Raw genomic sequence first — 25,098 nt, 5'->3', positions numbered from 1 at the left:
ACTGGTGAACTCTACCAAACTTTTTTTTTTTTTTTTTAAGATTTTATTTATTTATTCATGATAGTCACAGAGAGAGAGACGGAGACACAGGCAGAGGGAGAAGCAGGCTCCATGCAGGGAGCCCCACGTGGGATTCAATCCCGGGTCTCCAGGATTGCGCCCTGGGCCAAAGGCAGGCGCTAAACCGCCGCGCCACCCAGGGATCCCTCTACCAAACTTTTAAGGAAGATATTATACCAATTCCCTGCAAGCTCTTTCAGAATATAGGAGCAAAGGGAATATTTCCTAACTCATTTTCGGCTAATGTCATCTGAACACTAAAACAAAAGCTATTGTAAGAAAAACTATAGACCAACATCTCTGATGAACATAGGTGCAGAAACTCTAATTGAAATGTTAGCAAATTGAATCCAAATTAAAAAGAACTATACACTGTGAATTAAATGGGATTTATCCCAGGTATGCAAGGTGGTTTAACATTTGGAAGTCAATTAATGAAATCCAGCATATCAACAGAATAAAGAAGAAAAGTCACATTGTATCAATCAATTCTGAAGAAGCATTTAATAAAGTGCAGCACCCCTTCATGAAAAAAACTCTCAGGGACGCCTGGGTGGTTCAGTGGTTGAGCATCTGCCTTCGACTCAGGGCGTGATCCTGGAGTTTTGGGATCGAATTCCTGCAGGGAGCCTGCTTCTCCCTCTGCCCATGTCTCTGCCTCTCTATGTATCTCTCATGAATAAATAAATATTAAAAAAAAAAAAAACCTCAGGAAATTGGGAATAGGTGAAACTTCCTCAACTTGATAAAGACATTTACAAAAACCTACATCATTCTTTATGATGAGAACCTTGAAACTTTCCCACGAAGATCAGGAACAATGTAAGGATATTCCCTTCTCAGACCTCCTTTTCTCAGCCTTCCTCCATAGTGGACATTCCTCACTGATGAGTAAGACAATAAAAAGGAAGATAAGCAGATTAGAAAGGAAGACAGAAAATTTGCTTGTAGATGACATAATCATCTATGTAAAGAATCCACAAAAAATCATCTGGTAGTAAGTGACTCTAGCAAGGTTGCAGCATGCAAGGTTAATGTACAGAAGTCGGTCATTTTCTTATATGCCAACAATAAGAGTAATTTGAAATTCCACACATGCACATATACACAAACAGTATCGTTTATAGTAGCACCTCAAAAAATACTGGGATGCTTGGCTGGCTCAGTGTGTAGAGCATTTGACTCTTGATCTCAGGGTCATGAATTTAAGCTCCATGTTGGGCATGGAGACTATTTAAAAGAAATGAGATACTTAGGTATAAATCTGACAAAATATATATGCCATCCATATGAGGAAAACTATTAAACTCTAATGAAACAATATCTGAATAAATGGAGGGGTATTACATGTTCATGGATAGGAAGACTATTCATGTCAAGATGTTAATTTTTCCCAATTTGATCAATACATTGAGTGTAATCCCAATCAAAATCACTGCAAGTAATTTTTTGGATATTGAGAAAATGATTGTAAAGTTTTTATTGAGTGACAAAAGACCAACACAATATTGAAGAAAATCCAATATAGTTTTGAAGAAAAAGAACAAACTCAGAGGACTAACTCTACCCAACTTCAAGACTTACTGTAAAGCTACAGTAATAAAGACAATTATGAAAGAATAGACAGATTCATGGAACAGAATAGAGTGCCCGGAAATAGATTTACATGAATATAGTCTAGGGATCTTTGCCAAAGAATAAAAGCAATACCATGGAGAAAAGATAATGTCTTCAACAAATGATGCTGGAACTCCACATTCAGTGGACAGCCACATGAACACAGACCTTAAATTGTTCAACAAAATGAACTCAAAGTAGATCGTAGACCTAAATGAAAACACAAAACCATAAAACTCCTGGAAGATAAAATAGGAGAAAATCTAGATGCCCTGGTGTATGGCAATGACTTTTCAGATATAACACCAAAGGCATGATCCATGAAAGAAATAATTGATTAGTTGTACTTCATTAAAATTAGAATTATACGGGACACCTGGGTGGCTCAGTGGTTGAGTGTCTGCCTTTGGCTCAGGTCATGATCCCAGGGTGCTGGGATCGAGTGCCACATCAGGCTCCCTGCAGGGAGCTGCTTCTCCCTCTGCCTGTGTCTCTGCCTCTCTCTCTGTGTCTCTCATGAATAAATAAGTAAAATCTTAAAAGAAATTAGAAATGTATGCTCTGCAAACGACACTGTCAAGAGAATAAGACAGGTACAGATTGGGAAAAAATATTTGTAAAAGACATATTTAGAACGAATGTTTTCCAAAATATGTAAAGAACTCTTAAAACCTAACAATAAGAAAATGAACAACTTGATTTAAAAAAAAAAGGGCAAAAGTTCTGAATAGATATGTCACCAAAGAAAATCTATCAGGGGCAGCCTGGGTGGCTCAGTGGTTTAGCGCCGCCTTCAGCCCAGGGCATGATCCTGGAGACCCGGGATCAAGTCCCGCATCAGGCTCCCTGCATGGAGCCTGTTTTCTCTCTGCCTGTGTGTCTGCCTGTGTGTGTCTCTCTCCCTCTCTCTCTCTCTCTCTCAAATAAATAAATAAATAAATAAATAAATAAATAAATAAATTGAACTCCACATCATTTGTCATCAGATATATTCAAATTTAAAAAACAAACAAACAAAAAAACCCAATGAGATACCAGTAAACACTTATAAGAATGACCATAATCTGGAACATTGACTACACCAAATGCTGACACGGATTAGGAACAACTTTCATTGCTGGTGGGATTGCAAAATGGTACAGCCATTTTGGAAGACAGTTCGGTGGTATTTTACAAAACTAAACATAGTCTTAACCTAACATAGGATCCAGCAAATCCCTTCTTGGCATTTGCCTTAAATGAGTTCAGAGCTTATGTCCACGCCAGACTTTGCACATGGATGTTTATAGTAGTTTTATTCGTAATTGCCAAAACTTGGAAGCAACCAAGATGTTCTTTTGTAGGTGAATGGATAGAGATACTGGGTTATATCTAGATGATGGAATGTTATTCAGGATTATAAGAAAATGAGCTATCAAGTCATGAAAAGACATGGAGGAACCTTAAATGCATTTTACTAAGTGAAAGATGATTAGAAAGGGTTACATACTGTATGACTTTAACTATATGACATTCTGGGAAAGGCAAAATTATGGGACTATAAAGAAATCAGTGGTTATAATTGGGAGGGGAGAGATGAATAGTGGAGACAGGATTTGGGGGGCAGTGAAACTATTTTGTCTGATATTATAATGGAGGATACATGTCATACATTTGTTAAAAACCATAGAATGTACAACACCATGACTGAGCCCTAATGTAAACTGTGGAGTTTGAATGATAATAATGTATCACTGTAGTAGGTTCATCACTTCAACAAATGTACTGTCTTGTGCAAGATGTTCATAGTAGGGGAGGCTGTGGTTGTTTGGGGGCAGAAGATTATATGGGAGCTCTTCTTTCTACTCAATTTCGTCATGAACCTAAAATTGTTCTAAAATATGAAGTCTATTTAAAAGGGAAAAAAAGTCAACATGGTAATGACCACGTCTGGTGAAAGCTTATGGGAACCTTCAACTGTGCCTTCACCTAAAATTGTTATGTAATAGTTGATTAAAATTGGAAGATACAGGAGAAGATTGTGATTGTGAGCCACCTGGTCCTGACAGCCAGTTTACTATTACAAATGTGCTTCAGATTCCTGTAACTATTTAGATTCCTTTCAGTTTTCCAAAAGCCAGACTCTTAGGATTTTATACCACCTCCATACCACACACTATTCTAACCTTTCTACAAAAACTATTTAATGCTCTCAAACTTCTTGCAGATAAGGAACCTGAACTCAGAGAGGTTGAGTAGCATGTCTAGGGACACTACTGAGTAGCAGAGCTAGGGTTTGACCCCGAAGACCATCTCTTTCCAAAACCAGAGATCTCTGCAATTATTCAGAATGGTATTTTATGTGATGATTATAACATTTATGTCCCTTAGCAACTTCTTAGCACTTCAATTTCAGTGCATTATTCCTTTGGTTTTGCTTTTTAAAAAAAAATCAAGGTACTTTATTAATATAAATAAATAATAACATATTTTAAAACTACGGCAATCAAAAACCTCCATAATGACTAATGGGGTTTTGCTGTAACTAATTGAATGTCTGAGTCAGCATCTCATTTGATCCTTACTAACCACCGTACATGGTTTATTTTATCAACACTTTGATGCTTTCAAACTGCATTAGCTTAAAAGGTAAAAATATTGAAATAATTATTATATTTATTGATTAAAGCGTTAGAAATTGAAATACACACTATTACCATCTTTAAAGTGTGAGCCTCAGAAACTCTGTGTGATCCAATTGGGAAATGCTGTTCTAAATTATTCTGTTTAATGGTTTCATACTATTCTATCATATACTGTAATTTATTTAATCAGTTCTCTATTGTTTGGCTCTTCAGGTTGTTTTCCTGTTTTTCTCTGCCTGTGATGAATATTCTTACAGATAAATTATCTCTTATGATGATTTCCTTGGTATACTTTTTCAGAGATGGAGGTCATGAGTCAGAGTATTCATGTATGTGTTAACATCCAGAAATATTATACTAATATATATTCCTACTAGTAGTGTATAAGAAGACTTATTTCCTAACATCCTTACCAACAAATGGCATTTGCTGGATGAAAATTTGGATTTCATTATCATTTTAATATGCAATTTTAATTGCTAATGAGGATGAATTTTTAAAAACGTTTATTGGCTGTTTGTGTTTCTCCGTTTATGAAATGGTTTCATTTCCTTTTTCTGCATTTTTTTTAAATTAGAAGATTATGTTTTCATAGTGATTTTTAAGACTTCTTTAAGGATTTGTACATCTTTGTCTTGGACATATATAGGAGTTATTTTTTCACGTTTCTTCTACACAAAAAAGTTTCTCATCATGTGCATTATTCATTGTAGAGAAAGAAAATAAATAAGCTAAAATAAAGAAGATACAGTTTACCCATAACTCTGCCACCTGCTGAGAATCCTTTTTATATTTTAATGTATACTCTTCCTCTCTTTTTGTGTGTGTGTTTATATATACACCTAGGCCCCATTAGCTTATGGTTTCAAATGAAGTCATAAAGACATTAAAACTAAATTATACTGACTTTTAGCTCTTACCCACATCATAGTGAGACCTCTCTCTCTTTCTTCCCCACCCCAGGAATATTTTTGAGATTCTTTACTGCCTCATATGAATTTTAGAATGAGTCTATATCTGTCTACTAGAAAATCCTGTTCTTCTGCCACCATTGCTATTCTCCAGGATTTTACTGATGGTTCCATGTCTGAATTAGATATTGTTCTTCATTCCAGTTGGACCCATAGTCCTCCAGCAGAGTTCTTAGTAAAGTGTTTGTAATTGCCTCTTTCCCATGTGAAACTTTAAGGTCCTGTAGGGTAGGGACCATATTTGGTGTGTTCGTTGTGCTTTTAGTCATGGTTAGTACAGTGCTTGCACATAACGGGCATTCAGTAAATATAGGTCAATTTGTTGAATTTTAATATATGATGGTGGTGGGAAAAGACCCCTGCCCATCAATTTGCTTTTTTAATTTTATGTATGATATAAATTTTCTTCTGTTATCTTCTCATTCTTTTTCTTTATGATTTGCCTTTAGTATTGTTGGTTTATTTCTTTTTAATAACTAGAGAGCTTTTTGTATCCTTTGTATTTTTCCGGTACAACAGTCACAGTTTAGTTTTCAGTGCTAGTGATTCTGAGTAATCCCAGTTTAGCATTGTTAGAATATACTGGAATAGATCCCATAAACACCTTTGAACTCTCTCTTCTAGCAGCCTAAATCTGCTAATGTTGTAAAGAAAAAGCTTTTCATAATTTGCTACTCAACAATTTTTTAATGTAGTTGTTAAATACAACGTAGTTGTCTTTTTATAATAGACTTGAAGGAGTCCATTGATTTTGCAAGTATTGTGGCATTTAGTGATCTACACCCCTCATTTTCATAGTGGCCAGACATTGTGAACATTTTACCAATTCCAGGTTTGCTTATGGTATGAGTTATAGTATGAAATACCTCTTTTTGGATCCACACCTTAAGAAGAATTGTGTTTTAAATCTTACTTAATCCGTTAAGTTTATGCATCTTTGAAGATGATACAAAGAAGTTAGTGTCAGGATGTGCCTTTTACTTATTAATTTAACAAACTTCTTTTAAATGCTGTCACTTGGCAGGCACTATATTAAAGGCTGGGAATATTATGCTGTATCAGACATGGGTTTTCTCTTTGGTTTAGTAGGAGAGATATGTCAGTCTGTAAATTCTAAAGCAGCATGGAAAGTGCTGTAAAAAAGCATGAATAAAGGCAGAGCTTTATTCATTCCATTCCAAGCCAGTCATTCCATTTTACACAGTTTAAACTCAGATGATTCTTGTTTCTCTTGAGCCAAATACTGTTGGCTGTGTTAGGTCTTCATACTGCCTTTCTCCAATAACCAATTTTTAGCTATTTCAAGATAGTTATGTTGTCTTTCTGACTGATATTATTTTTATGTTATTCCTTCTAGTTTTATTTTGCTTACATATGGCCTAAATTCCATTTAGGAACTTAGGATCCTGTCTAAAGATCCTGTCTTTAGCACTCTGTCTTTGGATCTTCCTTGTACAAATTTTTGTTTTTTTGTTAGGGTTGATCAGTTACCTCCTTTTTTTATTTGTCTAATTTTTTTCTGTATACCTATCATTTATTCTTTAAGCCCTCTGATACCACCTTAAAAACATCTCTCAATACAATCAGACACCTTAGGTAACCGGTCGAATCCATCATTTTCTGAACCTTGACTACTGGATTTCTTCACTGCTCTGCTCAAGTCTGGAAGGGTTTGTCTTTTGGCCTGTGGCATTACTCACCTCTGCTTCCTGTTATTCTGGGAATTCCCTTCATCATTTTTCTATATGGTACTTCCTGATCCTTGTATGTGACCACCCCCCCCTTTCCCTGGAAGTCTGTAGAATCTTCTCTTTGCCTCTACTGTTCTAAAATTCCACAATTTCACAATGTTTCAATGTTTTGGTGTGGGATTTTTTTGTTTTTTCATTTGCTGAGCTGGGCATTTGATGACCTTCAGTTTAGGTAACAATCCAGATGTTTTGTTAGGAGATCTAATGAATGTTAATATCCATGTATCTTTTAGATCAATTGATTTCCTTAGAAAAGAACCTTAAACTAACTCCTACCTAGACAGAGATGGCATAAGGCCAGCAGCATTCTGGGAGCCTAGTGGTAGAAGGGGGATTGATAGCCTTACCAATTCAGTGTTTTCTTAATGCCCTTGTTCTCAGCACTATTCTCGATTACACTTTCAGCACCTGTAGTATCTGATTCCACATTTCAGAAAATAAACCTCTCGTCTTCTGCCAGAGAGGAGGCAGCCGCCTGGCTGGGTATGCAGCCACATAGAGTGTGTAGACTTTTCCCCAGTCTTATTTTCAGGAAAGACCTCGTACCTCTTATTTCTGGATTTCTGCAGTAAGAATTGGCTTGCTTTTTGTTGTTTTTTCCATGTAGAGACATTTAGCATGCTTTTTTTTTTTTTTTTTGTGATCTAAAATTCTGCCATTTGTCTTCATTTCTGTGGTACCTAAATGGGGTGTCTCTTGATGGGATGGGGGCCCCCAAACGTGGAGTGATAATCAGGTGGAAGCCAATGGAACTGTTGGTGAAAGGATTCACTAGAGGCAGAACAAAGGAAATAGAAATTTCTTGAATCTACCACAGTGGGCAGGCCAGCCTAGGAGAGGCTGTCTGCAGGCAGGCAGTGGGCCAGGCTGGATTTAAAGAGGGAAGATGAGGATGTATGGCACATATGGAATCCTCTCTTTTTGGGGAACAGTGCCTGGTTCTAAGTGGCCCATTGGTTAGTTAGGGCCTACGGCTGTTTTGAGGTGGGTCAACTGATGGGCCTGTCTGTATTCAGCCAAGTGGTCACTCTGGCCCTTTCTGCATTCCATTGCTTAAGCCTGTCAGCATAAAAGTGGCCTCTACGGGGGATCCCTGGGTGGCTCAGTGGTTCAATACCTGCCTCCTAGAGTCCTGGGATCAAGTCCCATGTCGGGCTCCGGGCATGGAGCCTGCTTCTCCCTCTGCCTGTTTCTGCTCCCCCCCCCCGCCCCTTTCTCTCTCTCATTCTCTCATGAATAAATAAATAAAAATCTTGTTTTAAAAACTGGCCTCGGGATCCCTGGGTGGCGCAGCGGTTTAGCGCCTGCCTTTGGCCCAGGGCGCGATCCTGGAGACCCGGGATCGAATCCCACGTCGGGCTCCTGGTGCATGGAGCCTGCTTCTCCCTCGGCCTGTGTCTCTGCCTCTCTCTCTCTCTCTGTGACTATCATAAATAAATAAAAAACAAAAAAACTTAAAAAAAAAAAAAAAAAAACTGGCCTCTACAGTCTCCTCTCATGTTTTCTTTGCAGTCATCATTGTGGATCTTTTAAAATTTCTTTACTGGGATCCTTGGGTGGCTCAGTGGTTTAGCGCCTGCCTTTAGCCTAGGGTGTGATCCTGGAGACCTGCGATCGAGTCCCACATTGGGTTCCCTGCATGGAGCCTGCTTCTCTCACTGCCTGTGTCTCTGCCTCTCATTCTCTCTCTCTCTGTGTCTCTCATGAATAAATAAATAAAATCTTTAAAAAATTAAAAAATTTCTTTACTGTTATTTAGTGATGTTTTTATAGGGGATAGTGATCTATATTTAAGAGAGTGTTAGTTACATTTAACACAGTATGTAACCCTTCTCAAGTCTCATAGCATCTTTAATTTTGACCAACATGTTTTTGTTGACCTTTTTCACATTGTTAACAATTTTTTTCAACAAAATAGGACAAAGAGTCATGGGGTGACATGCAGCTAGAGTAATCATTTCAGGTTGCCTCTGTAGCCTCTGGGTACTGCTGTTTACATCTAATTCATCTTCAACTGTGGTTCAAATTAAAATTTAGAAATCCGAAATTATTTGTAAGTTTAAAGGTATACATTATTTTCTTTAAAACCCTTTTAAGATGTACTATCATTTGCTTCTAGGCCAATTTTCCTCTAGCTCATCTTTAACACTGCTTCCAGAATAATTCATAAAACTGATACTTTAGAAAAATGATCTAAAACTAAAAATCCTCTTGCTTAAAATTCTTCAATACCTTCATATAGTTTTTAGGAGAAAGTTTTAACTTCTTAGCTAAGCCTTCAAAGACATTTGTGACTTGGCCCCTGTTTTCTCTGTTGATTCTCAAAGTGTCCACCACTGCCCCCTAACTGGCCCCCAGACCACCACAACATGCTCTCCTGATTATTAGCACTATTGAACTTGCTGGTATATAAGGTATCCTGTTTCACTCATGATGTACCTGTCTGTCTAGAGTAAATTTTGCTTTTATTCCTCTTAATTTCATCTCACTCATGATTATTGTCTTCTTTTGGAAGGCTCCTTTGCTTACCTGTACTGTCTGATTTACATATCTTTTGCTGTGTCTTTTCAATGTCTTGAACTTATTTGTCATAGCATTCATTTGTATTTTTTTTTAAAGATTTTATTTATTTATTCACGAGAGACACAGAGAGAGGCAGAGATACAGGCAGAGGGAGAAACAGGCTCCATGCAGGGAGCCTAACATGGGACCCGACCCGGGACTCCAGGATCATGCCCTGGGCTGAAGGCGGCGCTAAACTGCTGAGCCACCTGGGCTGCCCCATTCATTCATATTGTATGGTAGCTTTTGATATTATTTCTGTGCCTCCAGCAAAACTTTATATGCCTCACAAGCATTTTTCTTTTTTAAAAAATTAACATTTTTATTTTGGTACAGTATTTACAGACATTTGTTAGAAAAGATACTCTTAAGTACTGTGCTCAAGATACATGTCTTTGAGAATCAGTCTCTTACATGTCAAACATCAGCTTAGTAACTGTATTTTATTTAATTTTGTATTTTTGGTCAATATGGTAGTGACTTGCAGATAACAAATACTCAATATATAAAATTGTTGAGAAAAATCAATGAATGAATGATACCTCCCTGCTCACATTATCTCAAAAAAGTGGACACCATTTATTCTCATTGGCCTGCCTCTTCAGCATTTCTCTGCTTGTCCCCCCCCCTCCCCGCCCCCGTTTCGGTTTCCTTATTTATTCATCTAGCAAATATTTATTGAGCTTCTGCCCATGTGCCACGTTTGGTATTAGCTAATACCACCGGAGATACAATGGTTAACAAAACACACCTTATCTCCGCCCTCTCAAGAGTTTACCATCCAGTGGGAAATATAAATAAACTGGCAGTTAAAACACAGTGTGAAAAGTGCAGGAAGTCCACTAAGGTAATGTGAGAACATACGTGACGGCTACCTGTCCTGGGGCTCTCTGTAGGCTTCTTAGAATTGAAGAAGCAAAGCCAGGAGGAAGAAGAAGGACTTCGTTCACAGGAGTGTTCCAGGCTGCAGGAAGAGCAGTATATCCATGGCTGTGGGAGTCTTCAAGAACATGTTTTTTTCTCTGGTTTCTTCAAGCCCTTTCAATTTTCCCTTCTTGCCCACCCCCAAATTTTGTTCAATCTTCAACACTTGGCTGAAGCTTACCTACTCTTTAATTCTCTGCTTATCTTTTCTGTCTTTGAATTAAGCTCAGCATTCAGTTGTATGTTATTTTCACCTCTATGACTTTTTTTCTTTTTTTTTTTTTAAGATTTTATTTCTTTATTCATGAGAGACACAGAGAGAGAGGGAGAAGCAGGCTCCCTGTGAGGAGCCTGATGTGGGACTCTATGCTACTGATGAAGTGTTGGAATATAGGTGAAGTCTGGAGCCAACCACCAAGAAAGAATTCTTGAGACATCTTTGGTGCAAAATGGTGGTTTTATAAAGCACAGGGACAGAACCCATGGGCAGGTAGAGCTGCTGCCCTGGGCCTGTGAGGGGTGGCTGATTATATACCTGGGAGTTGGAAGGGGTTTGAGGATAGTGTACTCTCTAAGGAATTTTGCAAGCAATGTTCCAGGACCTTGAGGGGCCTAGCTATTGTTGGGAAAAGGTCACTTATTACCATCTAATAAAATCTTGGTCATGAGACCCTTCAGATGTGCTGGGGGGATGATTGCCAACACGTATCTTGGAGGCTTTATTTATTTTATTTTATTTTATTTTATTTTATTTTATTTTATTTTATTTTATTATTATTTTATTTTATTTTATTTTATTTTTTTATTTTATTTAATTTATTTTTTTATTTTATTATTTATTTAAAGATTCTACCTATTTTTTCATGAGAGACACACAGAGAGGCAGAGACATAGGCAGAGGGAGAAGCAGGCTCCATGCAGGGAGCTTGATGTGGGACTCGATCCTGGGACTCCAGGATCACGCCCTGGGCCAAAGGCAGGCACCAAACCGCTGAGCCACCCAGGCGCCCCATCTTGGGGGCTTTAGAGATAAAGGACATTTCTAAAGGAATTTTTATTTGTTTAAGTAGACTTACAGGATCCTGGGATCGGGCTAAGATTGCCTTCTGCCCTTAGCAAAGTATTAATATCGAGGCAGTTGAGTCCGTAGAGAATTGTCCCTGTGCCTGTTTCAAGGACTTGTCAATGTGCCTTGTCCTCAGCTAGTCCTCTTCCCCCCGCCCCCCCCACCAGGGATCATACCCTGAGCCAAAGGCAGACCCCCAGACACTGAGCCACCCAGGTGCCCCTCACCTCTATGACTTTGGTTGCCTTAAATATATTGTTAACCTGACCTAGAGTGCAGGGACTAAAACTTAATCCTCTGTTTTCTCTGATAATGCCTAACTACATACAATGTTGTCCATGCCCTAGGGATGTAGTAAATGCTTGCTGGATAGTGGTGAAGGGAGCAAAGACAATTTATGTGCTTTAAGATTTCAAATGCTCTGTGAATCTGCACCTCAAAACATAGCACACCTGCAGGATCACAGGTTCTTTTGAGCTGAAAATGGCCAAAACATTCCTGTCCGTGCTCCACTCCCCCTTCCCTTCTCTGCCAGAGTACACTGTAGACTATTAGTAGGGTACTCTGTTGCAGTCCATGAAATTGTCAATTTGAGAATGAGTATTGTGTCTTTGTATTTCATAGTGCTGTAAAATATTTTGGAAATTTTCAGAACATGGATACATTGTATTCTGATATTAAATAAATTTTCTTGGTCACATGAAAACACTGTTAAATTTTAATCAGTACTAGAAGTTCAGCTCCATCTGCTACAGAGGTACACAGCTCATTTAAAACATTTAAAGGGATGTCTGGGTGGCTCAGTCAGAGCGTCTGACTCTTGATTTTAGCTCAAGTCATGATCTCAGGGTCATGACTCAGTGCTGGGCGTGGAGCCTGCTTAAGATTCTCTTTCTCCCTCTGTTCCCCACCGCCAGATATTTAAAAATAATAGCATTTAAAGCTTCCTTGTTCTTGAGGCATTTTCTTTTGAATTGGAATCAGGCTACTTTGACATTGGCAATTTAGTTGGATATGTATTCATTGACTTGAAGATGTCACCACCTCTGTGTCTGTTATCATCATAAGATAGGATTTATTAACAGTCTGAGTACATATTGCACTGATTCTGAACACTTTTGTAGAAACTATGTAGACATATTTGCTTTCTTAATTGCAATTTTCAAGGCCTATAAATTGATTTGGGTATATTTATATACCCAGCATATCTGACAACAGAATGGAAATACTAACATAGAGTATGAACGAATATAGTTTATATTAGCACTAGAGTACTAGGTTTTTCTAACAAATGTAAATAAGAAGGATCTAAAGCTAAATACAAGAGACTATACTTTTAATTGAATTTTCATCTAAATTTAACAGTGTCAAGACATTATCCCAAGTGAACTTTAGAATTCAAACCAGAGAAATAGAATAAATGGTTTCATTATTGAATTGAATGGCATGCGCTGAACTTGGGCCCCAAAACCCAGAACTTCAGAGTTTTAACCTCTCTTTTGCATAATCTCTTTGTGGCCTTGGGCAAGTTGCTTCGCAAAAACAGAAAACAGAAAACAGTCACAATGAGAATGACAAAGGTGTAGAGATCTAGCTTTTAAAGCATTTGGATCTGAGAAGAGCCTCCTAAGTGGATGTTTTTCCTAGCTCTTCAACATGTATGTTTTAAACCCAATTTTTTCTGTCTTTTATATTCTGTCTTCTGCTATATTTATATCCAGTTTTCTTACAAAGACACATCATGTCCTTTGGAACCAGGTTTCCTGAAGTAATAGATGTGTAGGCCTGGGATTTAAAAAATTATACAAAGTAAAACTTTTTAATATATGTATATAAAAGATATTTTGTGATAACTTTATTGTTCATTAAGTCATTAACCTCACATTCCTGGTAGAAGACATCTTTGAAGAATGGCTTATATTCATTGACATTTGGCTAATAGGAATGTAAAAGATTTTAAATTCATGTTTGTGGTTGGGATAATTACTCCCTGGATTATTTTCTAGAGAGTAGCATATATTTTGCATTGCTTTTGGGCAGGACCAGAGTTAGCTATTTGCCTAAAGATGAGTAATCCAGGGGTTTGGCTAAGTAACTTCTGATAGGAAATGGGGAAATATATTTTTAATCCTTTTTATCTTTTCTGATCTTGATAATGATCTGTCAAAGAAAATAAGCTTTGCCAACCTTATCTCGTGCCTCCTGAAGGAATGAAACCATGTAGAAATGAATGGCCTTTACATTTTGAGTAAATTACTTGTATTTACAAATCTGTTTCACTACTACCAAAAGTATGCTTATTTTCTTTTTCTAATATTATAATTCATAATATATTCATAACATCTTCAAAGATAAAGTTATTGTGGTAGTGTTTATTTTTTGCTATCACAGTGACAAACTATGGTCCTTAAAAAAAATCACCATGATTATTATTGAAGTTATGAAGTACACAAAGGTGTAAATTGAGTTCACATGGGGCATACATGCACAATACAGTGTTGTATTAGGTTATGGAGACCAGAGATGGTTGCACTCAACAGATTAGGGTTATATTCAGTTTATTTTTATCTATTTATTTATTTTTAAAATCTTTTATATTCAGTTTAAATAGCGGGACAAATTGGCTTCATTATGACAGTTCTTATAGTACATAAATGCTTAATAATGCCCTAGTTCTAAATTAATTTATAACTAATTCCCTATGGAAGCTTTGAAGAATTTTTAAAAATCTGGATTAAGATTAGAATTATTATAAATCAAATGCATTTGTTGCCATTTTAAAGCCAAGAATTAAAAGATGCTTTTGGTATTATTTTTTTTAAAAATATTTTCTATATTGATTTTCTCCTAACTGCATTTAAAATACGGAAAAAACCCCAGAAACCCGAGAAAGCAAAGATGACATACAGGAAAACTTCCTATTAGTTCATTTCTTTTAAGATTAATATATGCCAGTTATCCAGTATTGTGGTTGAATATAGCCTAGGTTCTTGAGATTCTGTTTTTTTTTTTTTTAGATTCTCTGTTTTTAATATTTTAAGAGATGCCACAGTATTTTGTTTCCGTGTGAAGTACTGTGGCAGATAGAATCATTACCTTAAGTAAATGACATTTTTGAGTAGCCAGAAATCAGAATTTTAAATTGCTGTTTTGTAGATATTATTAAACTTCATCTCAAAAAGTACATTTCCTTGGGTAACATTTGGATTGTGGGTATGTATGAGGGTACCTAGAAAACCAACCTTTCAGGACAAAGTACCTTATTTTATGACTGCATTAAAAAAATACCTTTATTATCATTCATAGGCTTATTAAAACACTTTAGATTTTATATTTAATTTTATTCATTGTATGCTTATTTTGAGTAGAATTATGGGTGACTTTAAATATGACTAACCCACCCCTCCCCTTTATAAGGGAAAAAATAATCACATTGACTTAATTCACTTAAGTAAATCCCATTAGAGGGAGTATTTCTTATGTTTTTTGTTCAGCCACTGGAGTCCCCTGTGACCTTGGGTAGGTATTCTAAGGGGTGACTGATGGTTCATGATGTTCTGTATTTTCTGGTAGCTTGCCTGTTGCCTGCCTCTGGGTTCGTCATCCCCCTTATGCTGACTTAGGCAGTATTAGGCAGTCTCTTATCTTCAGGCTTTGATGCATATGTTCTGAAGGTGGCCACAGTGACTTTGGGTAGCAGCAGATGGTAAACCTTCAGGCTGCCACCGGCTATACTGGTGTTAAGTTGGAAAGTTAACGTTTGATGAAGAATCAGTAGTGCATATGAAAGAGCTTTCACTGCTGAAATATCTTTTAATTAAAAAATTAGCATACTAAAACCTTTGCAAATGTCTGGGCATTTAAAGAAATTTAAAATTAGTTGTTTTCTTATAGAGAAATTAGTTATTTACCAGCTTAGTTTGTATTGCTTGCATTTGCTAATGGGCTTCTTTTCTCCCTTTTCCTGCCCCAATTTGCCTGTAGTTAAGACAGGGTGTAGATAAACTGAAACAGGAGATGTTTTTAGGAGTTAAATGTGTTTCTATAAACACTTCAAGTATACTTTGAAATATGGTATTTTGGATTTTAATAGTGAGAAAGAAATGTGGATCTTCAGTACTATCTCCATACAATTCTAGTAAATTTGGTCTTTCATTTCCTACCTTTGAAGAGATTTCTAGGTTATATAGAGGCCTGAAGAACTCAGCCTGCCTCAAAAAGAGATTTCACTGTGTTCTGAGTTGGCGATTTTTTTTGACTTTGCCATTCATCCACAAAGCAATATCCTTTTTGGATTGTTTGTTCACTCACTTCATGATAATCTGCCATGTTGAAAGTTCTAGCACAAGTAAAACACTGGTAAGACTCTTAAGGATTTTTGTTTGTTTGTTTCCCTTAAATCCTAGGGGTACCTCTTATCCTTTGCTAAACATAGATCCTTGAGTGTAGTAAAGTGAAAATACCCTTTTAAACCTGACTCATAAGTATCCATGTCAAATTTTACTCTTTGTATTTGAATTCTCATCAGTGAAATACTTTTGTGAGTATATGATCATCAAGAACAGATTGGTTTAATGACATAACATGAGAGAAGTGCCTCTACACAGTCTGTTCATGCTGATGCTCTTGACACTGTAACTTCTTATGGACGAAATCTGTAGTCTCAACATCTTTTGCTTTTGGAGTTGCAGGACAGTGGTACAGGGAACATTGTTAGCCTTCCAGTGTCAAAGAAGGAGAAACTTAGGGCCCATTGAGGGGAATTGTTGGTATTAAAGGTCACCTAGTACTATTCCTTGTTTTCTGGTAGTTGAAATTTTATAAGAGGTCTCTCATGAGAATAAGGTATTGAAATAAATAAGAGTGGAAATACAGTTTGAATATTAAGCATACAAAATGAAATAGGTTTTTAGCAGTAAATATCAATAACTTGATTATCATCATATTGTATTGATGGGGGGGAAACAGATTTAGAGCTCTGTGTTTGTTGCTTAAAACCATTTCTGCAGAAGAGTAACATTATAGCTCCTGTAATGCTGCCAAGATGAGTTCAGTTAATAACTTAATAATGGGTGAGTTCGTTTTTTAACAGAGTACAGTGAATATATGAAATTCTGTTGAGAAAAACTGTCTAACTTGCAAAATTGGGCTTCTGTATTTTCTCTAGCTTCTTTATTATGTTGATCCCATTTTTTTCTGTTTATGTTTATTTATGTGTGAATTCCCAGTAGTATAACTTACACAATTGAAGTTCATTCAGATTACATCTAGCAAACACGAATAGTACTGTGATGTCATTAAGGGAAAGGCTGTGCTTGTCTAATATGATTACCTCTGTAGACTTTTTTTTTAAAACATTTTTTAAACTTTTATTAATTGTTGTGGACGCCTGTGAAGTAACTGGCACCGAATTAGAGATAGATGTTCCCTCAAATTACTCATGTAATCTTTCTTTTTAAAGGAATTGGAGCAAAAGATATTTTTAGAGACTTATATATACTTTGAATATCGGCATTTAAATATGTCAAAAGTTTCAAAAGTGGCACTTAATCTTCGCCTGCCGGAAGGAAGTCTTTACTCTTCCTCATAACGATGGTAGTGTCTTGATAGTAGCATCTTCCCCTTTTCCCCAAATTTATTCTTCATATTCTTAAAAGAAATCATTGGATGCCTTTGTTATATTTCCCCACCCCTCCTGTCTTCCCAAAAGTGGTACCTTGTTAAATATCAGGCCTTCCTTATTCTATCATTAGAAAAAAAAAACAGACTTTCACCAGTTGGAGTTTTCCCCTACCATCATTAGGAAAGAAGAGTGGGCAAGTCTCATTGTGCTGGTGGAATTGAAGAACAGATGAGCTAATCCTTAAGGGATAAGTTGTCTGCTTATCCCCCCCACCCCCCATTAGAGGCAGTCATTCTATATATTATTATGGGCAAAGATGGAATAATCTCTTCTGTTAGACCATATGCTAATAGAGTGCTGATAAGTGAATGTGAAAAATGAAAGGGAGAAATACATTAATTGTATTCTCTCAATAAGGTATGCTATCCAAGGTAATTATTTCATGACAGTTTTAGTTATAGTACTTGTTTTATCATGAAATAAAAGATGGTTTTAGGAGCCTTTTATTGGAAAGACAATTGTATCAAATTAGTACCAAATTAGATTTTTGTCTTTATAAAGGTGAGCAAACCCATGAGCAGTTTTTAAATTGATGTGTTCTAGTCCACAAATGAACAAATTCTGTTTGAGGGTTAAAGAAGCTATTATTTTGTCCTTTATGCTGACAGCTTCATTACAGATTAGCCTACTGTTGGCATTAAAAAAATGTTTGGCTCCTTATGATCTTTGTGCATGCAACTATAATATTAATGCAGTGCCATAGCACTGTTCATTAAGAAATGACTTTAAATGAGGTTGAAGCGTGTAAATTTGGAAAGATACAGATGTTAAATGCAGTCGTTTCTCTTTGTATACAGCCGTATGGCTAATAATTTCCAAGTGGCTAAAGCTCTTGTTAGCAGGAGTGCTGGTGTGTTAAGAATGGCTCTATAAATAACTTTAAGAACTGAAGTTGAAGGTGCTTCTTTTAAAGACTATTGTTAACTAAACATTATTGCCAAACAGATGGAAAGCATTCACCAGCCTGATGTTTTTAGGTCTAATTATATTATCACCAGCCCTGTACGGCTCAGTTGAAGAGGTGTATCCAGAGGCCAATTTATAATCATTTAGCCAACACCTGTTTGGGAGAAATTGACAGTCAAAGGGCACATTTAAAAAAAAATCACATATGTTCTTGTGTTTATTGCCTCAATGTGAACGTTGTCTAGTTGCAAACAAACTTGGTAGGAGAAGAAAGTAAATGTAAACAGAGCAGTACTTCCCAGCCATGTTTATCGATCTTAATTTGGCCTTTTTATCTGATCCACTTCATGCTTCATGGCCAAGTAAGATCAGCAAAGAGATATCACTCCTGATTTGTGTAGGTATATTCTGTTAGGACAATTAAGGGGTTTGTGGTAGGAAAAAGAAATTCTTTCCTTTCTACATGTTCCTTACCTTTTACCCAGTGAAATGTTTTCTATTTCATATATATGTATCTTATTTAAATAGGATTGGCATTCCGATGAGTGGCTTAAAAGAGTCACAACTTGATATAAAAAAGAGGATTTAAGGAACACTACTTTTCTTCACAGATTCAACTGAGGTTCATTAAACCCTCCTTTTCAGAGAAAGGGCCAAAGTGCCTATTTTTGAACTTATGTTAATTTAAATCTCAAGGTTCAAGTTCTTTGAATGTTTTTCCATGCTTTGGAGGTTCAACATTGGTGATGAGTATAGCTCAAAGGGAAATTATGGGGAGGATAGATCTATTCTATCTAAAAATAGTTTGAACTTGATGATCTTATTAATTCTTTCATTTTAGTATTTTTTCTTCTTTTGGCATACTTCTCTATTGAAAAATTTATATACGATGTCTCCATTTTCTTATCACCCATTAACTCAGAGCAGTCTGGCTTCGCTTCCACCATTTCACAGCACAATGCAGTACTGAAAGTTAGCAACAATTTCCTAACTGTCTTTGGCAGTAATTGATTCTCAGTCCTTATTGTTTGTGGCTTCTCTTTGTTGTTTAGAATAGATGATTACTCTCATCTTATACATTCTCTTTCCCTGACACCTAAATCATTATATTTTCTGTTTTTCTTTGTACTTTTTTCCCTCCACTTTTAGTTGTTGTCTTATATACTGTAGATATCACAGCTATGTATAATTCTCAAATTTAGACATAAGTATAGTTTAGCAGTTACAGAGGAAGAACCTGGAGATAGGCTGCTGGGGTTTAAATTTCATCTCTACTATTTTTTTTAGCTTTGTAAGCATGGACGGGTTAACAGTTTTGTGTTTATTTCCTCATCTGTAAAATTGGTTAATAAAAAATATGCTTCTGAAGAATCATTTGACAAAATTCAGTATCCATTCATGATCAAAAAACTCTCAACATACTGGGTCTAGAGGGAAAATACCTCAACATAATAAAGATTGTGTAGGACAAAAACCCAAAGCTACCCTCATACTTAATGGTAAAAAGCCAAAAGCTATTCCACTAAGGTCAGGAAAAAGACAAGGATGTCCACTCTTTTTTTTTTTTTTTTTTTAAGATTTTATTTATTCATGAGACACACACACACACACACACACACACACGCAGAGGCAGAGACACAGGCAGAGGGAGAAGCAGGCTCCATGCAGGGAGCCTGATGTGGGACTTGATCCCAGGTCTTCGGGATCACGCCCTGGACTGAAGGTGGTGCTAAACCGCTGAGCCACCTGGGCTGCCCAAGGGTGTCCACTCTTACCATTTTAATTCAACATAGTAGTAGATGGCCACAGCAATCAGACAAGAAAAAGAAATAAAAGGCATCAAAATTGGTAGAGTAAGTAAACATCACTGTTTGCAGATGACATGATATTATATATAAGAAATGCTAACAACTCCACCAAGAAACTATTAGAACTAATCAATTCAGTAAAGTTGCAGTATACAAAATGAATATATAGAAATATGTTGTGTTTCTCTTCACTAATAACTAGCAGAAAGAGAGATTAAGAAAATAATCCTGTTTATAGTTGCATTAAAAAGCATCATAAAATACCTGGGGATAAATTTAACCAAAGAAGTGAAAGACATGTATTCTGGAAACTATAAGACACTGATGAAAGAAATCGAAGATGACATAAATAAATGGAAAGATAGATAACACCCTGCCTGAAGATTACAATAATTAATATTAAGATTTCTATGCTACCCAAAGAAATCTATAGTTTCAATTCAGTCCTTATGAAAATACCAATAGTATATTTCACAGGACTAGAACAAATAATTATAAAGTACATATGGACTCCCAGAGGACCCTGAATAATCAAAGCAGTCTTGAGAAAGAAGAATAAGACTGGAGGTATCACAGTCCCAGGTTTCAAGCTATACTACAAAGCTGTGATAATCAAAATGTTGCTGTACTAGCACAAGGAATAGACAATCAATAGAACAATGGATCAATAGAACACAATAAAGAGCCCAGAAATAAGACCATGTTTATATGGTCTATGAATTTATGACAAGTGGCAAAACTCTGCAGTGGAGAAAAGAAAGTCTCTTTAATAAATACTGTTGGGAAAACTGGACAATTGCATGCAAAAGAATGAAACTGGACCACTTTTTTACACCATACATGAAAACTAAACTCAGAATGGACTAAAGACCCTAAATATAAGACCTGAAACCATAAAACTCATAAAAGAAAACATAGGTAATAAGTTTTTGGACATCAGCCTTAGTAATATTTTTTTGGAACTGTGTCCTCAGGCAAGAGAAACAAAAGTAAAAATAAACAAAATGAGACAACATCAAACTAAAAATTTTATGCACAGAGAAGAAGGAGACCATGAATACAATGAAAAGGCAGCCTACTGAATAGAAGAAGATGTTTGCAAATGATATATCTGATAAGGGGTTAGTATCTAAAATATATAAAGAACTCATACAACTCAACACCAAAAAAAAAAAAAAAAAATTCTGATTAAGAAATGGGAGAGGATCTGAATAGACATTTTCCCCAAGAAGACAGGTGGCCAACAGACATAAGAAAACATGCTCAACAGCTCTTATCATTATGAAAATGCAAATCAAAACTACAGGGAAGTATCACCTCACACCAGTCAAAATGGCTAATCTCCAGAAGATAAGAAATAAGTGTTGGTGAGGATGTAGAGAAAAGGGAATACTCATGTACTGCTGTGGGAATGTAAATTGGTACATCTGTGGAAAACAGCATGGAGGCTCCTCAAAAAATTAAAAATAGAAATGCTATACAATTCAGTAATTACATTGCTGGGTATTTACTTGAAGAAAGTGGAAACACTAATTTGAAGAGATTACCTGCACCCCATATGTTTGCTGCAACATTACTGTGATAGCCAAGATATGGAAGCAACCTAAGTGTCTGTATAGTTGAATGGATAAAGATGTGGTACATGTACTCAATGGAATATTACTTAGCCACCAAAAAGGATGAAATATTGCAATTTGTGATAACATGGATGGATTGATCTAGAGGATATTATGCTAATTGAAATAAATCAGACAGAAAGACAAATACCATTTACTTGTATGTAGAATCTAAAAACAAACCAACAAATTAATAACAGATTCCTAATTATAGAGATGCAAACTTGTTGCTAGAGAAGAGGTGTGATGGGGGGGGTATAGGTGAAATCGGTGAAGGGAATTAAGACATACAGACTTCCAGTTATAAAATAAATTATAGAAATATAAAGGGCAGCATAGGGAATATGGCCAGTAATATTGTAATAACTTTGTATGGTGATGGATGGTAACTACACTTATTGTGGTATTTCATAATGTATATGATTGTTGAGTCACTATGTTGTGTACCTGAAACTAATATAATATTGTGTCAACTATATTTTAATTAAAAAAAAAGCCAGTCACAAAGGAAAAAATATTTGCCAATAATCATTGGATTGTTGAACACGTTATATATGATTTAATTCTTTGGAACCCAGCATTAGTACCTGGTTTAAAGTAAGCACTTCACTGGAGGTACAGTCTCATATTTTTCACTGTTTCTTGATGGAGAATGCTCAAATATAAATCTTTAGTCCTGACTTATTTTCTAAGCTCTATTTGCATATTGCCAGTCATCTTCTAAACATTTATAACTGAATTTGTTCACATGTGTTTATGAACATTTACTGTGGCAGAGGGATGTGTTATATGTTGGAGGAAATATAGTTTCTGCCCTGTATTAGTTTTCTATTGCTGTCATAACAAATTACCACAAACTTAGCATCCTAAAACAACTCTATTATGCCAAAGTTCCTTGGTTTTTGTTTTGTTTTGTTAGATTTTATTTAAATTCAAGTTAGCGTATAGTGTATTATTAGTTTCAGGGGTAGATTTAGTGATTCATCAGTTGCATATAACACCCAGTTCTTATTACATCAAGTACCCTCCTTAACGCCCATCACCCAGTTATCCTATCCTCCCATCCCCTCAGGCAACCCTTAGTTTGTTCCCTATTGTCAAGAGTCTCTTATGGTTTGCCTCCCTCTGTTTTTGAGTTGTTTTATTTTTCTTCCCTTCCCCTAGGTTCATCAGTTTTGTTTTTTAAATTACACATCTGAGTAAAATCATATGATATTTTTGTCTTTCTCTGTGTCAAAGTTCTTTGGACCAGAGGTCTGACATGGGTCGCAGTGGGCTAGAATCAAGGTGCTGGTAGGGCTGTGTTCCTTACTGGAGGCAGTGGGGAAAAGTCCACGTCCAGGTTCATTCAGGTTGTAGGTTGAATTCTTTTCTTTGCAGTTGTTGAACTGAACTCTTCCTTACTGGCTATCAGCAAAGACTGGGCTTTGCTTCTAGAAGCTGTCTGCTCCTTCTTATGCTTCCTGTGAGCTCCCAGAGGCCTGTCTCCAGTGCTGACATGTGGGCATCTGTAGCTTAGTGCCAGCAACTGTCTATCCCTCTCATACTTCAAATCTCTCTGATTTCCCTTTCTGCCATATCATTTCTGTGTTTCCACTTCTGGCCAGAGATAGTTCTCTGCTTTTCAGGGTTCATGGGATTTGATCGAGCCCACTCAGATAATCCAAGATAATCTGTTTTAAGGTCTGTACCTTAATTACATCTGCAAAGTCCTTTTTGCCAGGAACACAACATATTCATAGGTTCTGGAGATTAAGGTATGAATATCCTTGGCGACCATTATTCTGCCTACAATATGCCCATAAAAAACTTGAAATCTGGTTGGGAAATACATAAGTGAACAAATAAATCGAAGGGGTTGGTACTATATATAGTGGAAGAACAAAGAACGGAGAGAATCATTGTTACCTGAGTGGAATACAGAAGGATGAAAATTTGTTTGATAAAGTGGGGGTGGGGCATGAGGGGTGGTGGTGGCTGGTGGTGGCACATGTCAGGAGAAGAAGCAATAACAGCAATAACAATAATAGTAACAAGTGGCTATCCCAAGCACTTTTATAAGATGACTTCACTGAAATTCTCACAAATGGTAGATTCTGTTATCTGCCATTATAGCATCTGCAGATGAAGTTTTAATGTTTTCACATTTATGTATGTATATATGTATGTATGTTTTCACTTTTAGAGTAGAAAGGGTAAAATTATATGGGGTAGTTGAGAGAATTAACATGGCAAAAGCATAGCACATAGTAAACACTTAGTACAATGTAGGCAAAGAGAGGAGAGGGTGGATAGGAGAAATACTTAGGTAGTGGACTGGTGGTCACTGGCTATGAAGGTAGGGGACAGGGGTCTTCATAGGGACCACGGGAGCTTTCTGGTGGGGTGGTGGTGGTACATGGACAGTGGTGTTACGCAGTACCACAGGAAGAGAAACGGTCTGGTTTTTATTTCTAGTAGGGACAGGGCTTTGGGAAGAGGAAGGGGCAAGTTCAGAAGGTATCTGTGAGAATATTCAATGGAATTTAAGTGGAGACTTACATAGTGTAGGTGAGACACTCGTAAGAGAGTTCAAAGAGGAAGTGGTCACCATCACTTCAAATTCATCATGTCTAACATGGAATTTATTATCTTCTCCTCAGGCCAGTATTGCATCTCCTGACCATTCTTTCATTTTCCCAAGCTTGACATCTTTTTTTCATCCTTGACTCTCAGCTCTCTGGAAGGGGAACCCAAAGCCCTGTTTGCATTGTTTACAGGTCTCTGTGATGTAAATACTCTGAACCCATTTCAGGTAGTGGCTGCTTTTGTGCTACTAGGGTGGAGATCAAGAGCTCCAGAGGAAACTGTGTGGGCCCGCAAAGCCTAAAATCTTTACTGTTTGCATCTTTATAGAAAAAGTTTGTTAGCCTCTGCTTTAGAGTCTCTAAAATAATAAAATAGTAACATGGTAGAATAAATATCTATCTCTAGTCATTCTATCCATCAAGATGGGTGTGGGGAGAGGGGAATTTGAGGGGGTGATGTATGAGATCATGTATGGTCTTGAGGTGATTTTTTTGGACTTAGGTTTTTATTTTTATTTTTTCTGAATGAGAGGAGTGATATGATGTAACTTACGTTTTTAAAAGAAAACACTGCCTGCTATTTAGAGAATAAACCATAGAGCAGCAAATAAGGAAACAGAGAAATCTGTTGGGACGCCATTGTTTTAATCCAGGTAAATCTTTGGATCAGGATAATAGCTATGCAAGTGAGTTCATGTTTTGGATACATTTTGAACAAAGAGCTGACAGGATTTACTGATGGAAAAAGAGAAACTAGGATGAGTCTTGGATGGAGAAATAGTACCAAAAGGGGGTCTTAAGTTGGAGCCTGAGTTACTGAGATCACATTATACCATGTTGCTACATAAAGGGGTATTAAGAAGAAAATTGAGACTTCAACAATACTTGTGATTTTTAAAAATTTCTTCTTAACCATGTATGTTCCATGAGGAAAATTTCTCTG

The 25,098-nt window shown here is 36.5% G+C and overlaps 1 protein-coding gene across 8 annotated transcripts in view; it reads left to right on the top strand.

Annotated features, from left to right (window-relative positions):
* The window catches only part of RPS6KC1 (ribosomal protein S6 kinase C1), a 179,985-nt gene that overhangs the window by 111,249 nt on the left and 43,638 nt on the right, over positions 1 to 25,098 (top strand). Inside the window, exon 1 of one of the 8 annotated variants that reach the window (XM_077902152.1) lies at positions 23,639 to 23,739. The exons of the other annotated variants lie outside the window; for them this stretch is intronic. The gene's annotated coding sequence lies outside the window, so the exon portion shown is untranslated. Of the gene's footprint in view, positions 1 to 23,638; positions 23,740 to 25,098 lie in introns of those variants that run through there. 8 annotated transcript variants of the gene reach the window in all.

The sequence above is a fragment of the Canis aureus genome, chromosome 6 (genome assembly GCF_053574225.1).
Source record: "Canis aureus isolate CA01 chromosome 6, VMU_Caureus_v.1.0, whole genome shotgun sequence".
Classification (NCBI taxonomy): domain Eukaryota; kingdom Metazoa; phylum Chordata; class Mammalia; order Carnivora; family Canidae; genus Canis; species Canis aureus.
This window is presented reverse-complemented; position numbering and strand designations above follow the sequence as displayed.